Below are 6424 nucleotides of genomic sequence, written 5' to 3'. Positions count from 1 at the left end.
TTTGGTAAAAACTTATGTTACCCATTTTAATTAAGTTTAATGTGTATAATATGCTGCTATTTTTTTTACACTGATTGTACTCAATTTATTGGCTTTTTCTGAAAATGCTACTTAATAATATGCATTTCAATGTATGCAAAAAAATTAAGTTGTACTACTCAAAATATCAGTTAGTTCACTAAACTTGCAAAAAGTAGTTGGAAAATGTTGTCTTAATTTTATTGAGTTAGATCCATGTAACAGTTTTTACAGTGTAGGATTCTTAAGATGGGAATCAAACTCTCGTCGTAATCGCGCTGGTGCTATATGTTGCTGTGTTAATCACAGGGCTATCGGCGCTGACAATACTGTAGTCTTTTTTAAGAAATGTTCATTTCCCCCATTTTTTTCTTACAGGAGGCATGTTGTATTATACAAAGCCAAGAAATAAAAAATCTGCACAGGTTGTTGCAGGAATAATGGAAGATGAAGCCATCATGCTCAAATTCCATACAGACAAACAAGGACACCACTTGGGTCAAAGGAAGACAAAAGAGGTTGTGTCAAAAAAATATTTCTGGCGAGGAATGTCCAGAAATATTGAAACATGGGTAATCCTACATTTATCACATTTCATTTTTTTTCTTGGAAATTTGTAATCGTAAATTGTACAGAAAGTTTGATGTAAGGTCATTCATGCATCATAATGAGAATAATTGTTTTATTAAAAAGTTATTCTGTTTACTCAGGTAAAAGACTGTGTGGAATGCAGCAAAAAGAGGAAACCTGTTTCATCTATACATGTTAGAGACTATTTCTCCCTCCAACTTCATGTTTTTTTTTTAACATGTATGCCTAAATTGATATTTATTTCTGTCATATTTCTCCTAAGGTCACACAGCCTTTTGAAATTGTGTGGATGGATGTCATTGGCGAACTCCCTCTTACTGAAGGGGGCAATCGCTACGTACTATTACTCATAGACCACTTTACCAAATGGCCACAAACATACATAATGTCTTCAAAGACTGCAACTCAAACTAGTGAATGCCTCATGACATTCATTTATCAGTTCAAAGCACCCATCCGGATCCTTACCAATCAAGTGGGGGAGTTTGTTAATCAGGTAAGTTAAGGATAAAGCATAATTCATTGAATATATATATATATATATATATATATATATATCAAGCAAATTGAGAAAAGTATTAGAAGTTGAATTATTTTAACCAATATGAATACATATATTAGTCATGCTATTAATGTTGTTAACTAATTAATGTTTGAACTTGAGCTCGCATGAATGTAGGATGCGTGTCCGGTGTGCGATACAGCTGTCCTAGATGGGATGCAACGCGGCAGCCTGTGCGACCCTCTGTACAGTATATTTGAAGTCTAATATTCTTAAAAACGCATACCTTTCGCCAGCCCCGGATTGGCTAATCGGGAGATTTCCCGGTGGGCCGGTCAGTTTTTTTTGGCCGCGAGGGCCGGTATTGTCATGGCACGGTTGAAATGTGGCTTTCCCTAGGCTGCCTTCACTCACAGCAGCCCTAATCTTTTTATTTATTATTTTATCGCAGCCCCACTCTTTTTTATTTCATATTTTTTCGCAGCCCCACTCAGAGTGCAGGTTAGTGATGACGTGATTATCTTTTGACTCCCTGGCCCCGCCCACGACAGCGCCACTGCAAGTTGCTCAAAATAAAAAACCGTCAGAAATAAAAATGGATGACAGAAAGCGCAGAGGCGGCGCTGAAAGAAGAAAGCTCTGGAAACTGACGCGGCCAAATGTTCTAAGCCGACCACATTTTTTCTCAAAACAAATGAAGACGACGAGACGGCCGGTAAACTAACGTTAAGGTATTTAGGAATAGGAGCGCTGCAAGATGCTAGCGGCCGTGCAAAACAAAGTTCCCCTTCAGTCGGTCTCTCGACGTTGTGAGAGACTGACTGGGGTTTGATCTTGAGAACCTACCCTCTCCGAGATAATTAATTAATTAAAAAACGCCAATGGGCTTGGCGAATGGCACGCGCACGCCAGTCTCCGCCCCGTGCATACGGGTATAAAAGGAAGATGGCGGCGGTCATTCACTTATCCTTTGTTCTTCGGAACCTGTGTGTTTCTACATGCAACGCACTTTTACTCGACTTCGAGAAAACTTTTCCTGCTGGATTTACCCCGCCCTGGTGCCGTTCTTCCCGGAAGTGCATGAAGAACTCTCCAAGTCCTGGAATGCGCCCTTTTCGGCGCGTATCAGGCAAGAGGGTTCGGCGGCTGTGGCTTCCCTGGATGGAGGAGCGGCTAGAGGCTATGTCGACGTTCCCCGGGTGGAGTGTGCGGTCGCGGGCCACTTGTGCCCGCAGACGGCTGCCACTTGGAGGGGTCAACCGAGACTCCCGTCCAGAGCATGTAAGCTCTCTTCGACAGTCGTGTCGAAGGCTTACAGTGCTGCTGGACAAGCCGCTTCTGCCCTCCATGCCATGGCAGTCCTCCAGGTCTTTCAGGCGAAAGTCCTGAAGGATTTGGACGGCGGGAAGCCCGACCCAACTCGCATGAGTGAATTGCGCACTGCCACAGACCTCGCGCTACGGGCGACGAAGGCCACGGCAGGCGCCCTGGGTCGGTCGATGTCCAGAATGGTGGTCCAGGAAAGGCATCTGTGGCTTAACCTTGCGCAGATGAGCGACGCCCAGAAGGCTCGCCTTCTAGACGCGCCCATCTCGCAAGCCGGGCTGTTTGGTGATACCGTGGAGGACATAGCGCAGCAGTTCTCCACGGTTCAGAAGCAGACCGAGGCGATTAAGCAGATCCTGCCGCGCCGCGGCCACCGGCAGGTCGTCACGTTCTCGGCCGCAGTCTGCTTCCCAACAGCCCCGCCCTCCCGCGGTGGCATCTCCGGTTCCAGGACCCTCCCATAGGACGACCCGCCAGAGACGTCGAGCCCCGCGGAAGAAGGCATCTGTCCCCCGTCAGCAGTCCCCCAAGAGCGCTGCTAAGCGGCCCTGACGGGACGAACCTGGGGGAAGTTTCATTGGGTCCGATCCCGGCCTTTCCAACGCTGGATCGGGGTAGGACGCTGCCTGCCGCGTCTCCATCAAGTCCGGGCCCTTTTCAGGGCCCGGCACCCACTTACTCACAAAGAGAGATATTTCCCCTGGGTTTTCCTCCACAGCACTCTCGTCCAGACGGTGTCTTGGATGGATCGGGCCGCCGACCGCAATCTCCCCCGGATGTTGCGTCAGGCCGCCGGAAGCAGGTAAAACTACAGAGCCGTCAGCCTCCCGGGGGGTCCCCCCTTTGCGAGGTGACCGCACTGTCAGCCACCGAACCAGCCTTCCCCGGCACAGTGAAGCAGATTGTCCCTCTGGTCCCGCTGTCGCGGTTTTTGGACGCTTGGCAGCGCACCAGCCCGTCACACTGGATAGAGAGGACAGTCCGTCTCGGTTACTCGATCCAATTCGCCAGGCGCCCCCCCCAAGTTTTGGGGCATTCTGTACACCTCGGTGCGAGGAGAGAATGCTTCCGTGCTTCGGGAGGAGGTAGCCGCCCTTCTGGCGAAGGGTGCGGTCGAACCCGTCCCTATAACCGAGATGTCGTCCGGGTTTTACAGCCCGTACTTCATCGTGCCCAAAAAGGGCGGGGGGCCGGCAGCCCATATTGGATCTGCGTCGCCTGAACAAACACCTGCACAGGCTGCCGTTCAGAATGCTGACGCAGAGACGCATCCTGGGCTCTGTACGTCACCAGGATTGGTTCGTGGCAATCGACCTGAAGGACGCGTACTTTCACGTCTCTATTCTTCCCCGACACCGACCGTTCCTACGGTTCGCGTTCGAGGGAAGGGCGTATCAGTACAGGGTCCTGCCATTCGGTCTGGCCCTGTCTCCACGGGTTTTTTCCAAACTAGTGGAGGCTGCCTTAGCTCCTGTCAGGGAGCAAGGCGTGAGAGTGCTAAACTATCTCGACGACTGGCTTATCTTGGCACACTCGCGAGATGTGTTGTGCACGCACAGGGACCTTGTGCTTCGGCACCTAGACCGTCTAGGCCTCCGGGTCAACCAGGAGAAGAGCAAGCTCTCCCCCGCGCAGAGCACCTCTTACCTCGGTATGGAACTAGACTCTGTCCGTATGACAGCACGTCTCACCAACGAGCGTGCACAGTCAGTGCTGCGCTGTCTGAGGTTGATCAGTCAGCATCCCTCGACATCGCTGAAGATTTTTCAGAGGCTCCTGGGGCACATGGCGTCCTCGACGGGGGTAATCCCTCTCGGGTTGATGCACATGCGGCCGCTTCAGCACTGGCTACAGAGTCGGGTTCCCTGGACGGCATGGCACGCCGGCACCAGGCGTATTACGGTAACGCCGCAGTGCCTTCGCACTCTCTTACCCTGGTCAGACTTGACCTTTCTCCGGGCGGGGGTCCCGCTCGGACAGGTTTCGAGGCGTGTCGTAGTAACAACAGACGCCTCCCTGCAAGGGTGGGGTGCGGTGTGCAATGGGCATGCAGTATCGGGTCACTGGACGGGTCCCCGACTGCGGTGGCATATCAACTGCCTAGAGTTGCTAGCAGTCCATCTGGCACTAAGGAGGCTCCAGCCCCTCGTGCAGGACAAACACGTGCTAGTCCGGTCGGACAGCACGACTGCTGTGGCGTACATCAATCACCAGGGCGGCATACGCTCACGGCAGTTGTCGCAACTCGCCCGACGCCTCCTCCTCTGGAGTCAGCAGGTGACGAAGTCCCTGCGGGCCACGTTTCTCCCGGGATACCTAAACCAGGCAGCCGATGCGCTCTCTCGTCAAGGCATTCCCCGCGGAGAATGGCGGCTCCATCCCCGCGCAGTCCAGCTCATATGGGAGCGGTTCGGTCAAGCACAGGTGGACCTGTTTGCCTGCCCGTACTCCAACCATTGCCCGCTCTGGTACTCCCTGACCGAGGGTCCCCTCGGCACGGATGCCGTAGCGCACAGCTGGCCGCGGGACAAGCAGAAGTACGCCTTCCCCCCAGTGAGCCTCCTTGCACAGGTCCTGTGCAAGGTCAGGGAAGAGGGGCATCAGGTTCTGGTAGTGGCGCCATACTGGCCCACCCAGACCTGGCTCTCGGATCTGGTAGATCTGACGACGGCCCCCCCCTTGCCCATTCCCCTGTCGAAGGACCTTTTGTCGCAGGGGAAGGGCACGGTTTGGCACCCCAACCCAGGCCTCTGGAGACTCCATGCCTGGCCCCTGGACGGGACGAGGAGACCCTAGGGGGCTTGTCGGTAGCGGTCCGGGAGACTGTTCTACAGGCTAGAGCCCCTGCCACTAGGCGGTTATACGCCTACAAGTGGCGCCTCTTTTCGTCCTGGTGTTCTCCCCGGGGGGAGAACCCACGGAATTGCCCGATCGGGTCGGTGCTGGCCTTTTTACAGCAGAGACTTGAGAGTAATCTCTCCCCTTCCACTCTGAGAGTGTATGTTGCGGCCATTGCTGCACATCACGATCTCGTGGAGGGTAAGTCTCTCGGTCAGCACGACCTGGTCAACAGGTTCCTCAAGGGCGCGAGAAGGGTGAATCCACCTCGACCGCGCTCTATACCCTCTTGGGACCTTAACGTGGTCCTACAGGGCCTTGGTACGGCCCCGTTTGAGCCCCTCAGAGTTGCCAGTCTCCCTCATCTGTCGATGAAAGCTGCACTCCTGACGGCGCTCGCCTCTATCAAGAGGGTGGGGGACCTACAGGCATTTTCCGTGTCCCAAGGGTGCCTAGAGTTCGGGCCCGGCGACTCTCACGTGGTCTTGAGACCCCGGCCCGGTTACGAGCCCAAGGTTCCCACCACTCCCTTCCGGGACCAGGTGGTGAACCTGCAGGCGCTCCCCTCAGGGGAGGAAGACCCAACCTCTAATGTGTTGTGTCCAGTACGCACGCTGCGCCTCTATCTGGACCGCACACGGAGCATAAGAAACTCAGAGCAGCTCTTTGTCTGTTACAGAGGACAGCACCCGGGGGGGGCTGTCTCCAAACAGAGACTGGCGCACTGGATTGTGGATGCCATCATGGTGGCATACCAGTCCCAAGATCGGCCGTGCCTGCTTGCAGTGAGGGCCAACTCCACTCGGAGTGTGGCCTCCTCGTGGGCACTGGCACAAGGCGCCTCTCTGGCAGACATCTGCAGTGCTGCGGGTTGGGCTACGCCCAGTACCTTCGCAAGGTTTTACAATCTTCGCGTGGAACCAGTAGCAGCTCATGTCCTTAACGCCCCCGGCGTGTAGGACGGACTCCGGTTCTGGGCGTACGCCTGCGAAAACACCTTCTCCCCTTGCTAGGTGAGACTACGGCGTTATTTGCCTCCCTACTTTCTCCTCTCAGGCGAAGCATAGGCATTCCATCCATCACTAAGCATTGCACTTGGTAACAGACTGAGCGGAGCCGTCTGTTAAAACCAGGTCCATTATAGGTAGA

The sequence above is a fragment of the Barbatula barbatula genome (genome assembly GCF_947034865.1).
Source record: "Barbatula barbatula genome assembly, chromosome: 25".
NCBI classification, from domain to species: domain Eukaryota; kingdom Metazoa; phylum Chordata; class Actinopteri; order Cypriniformes; family Nemacheilidae; genus Barbatula; species Barbatula barbatula.
Note: the sequence above shows the minus strand (reverse complement) of the source record.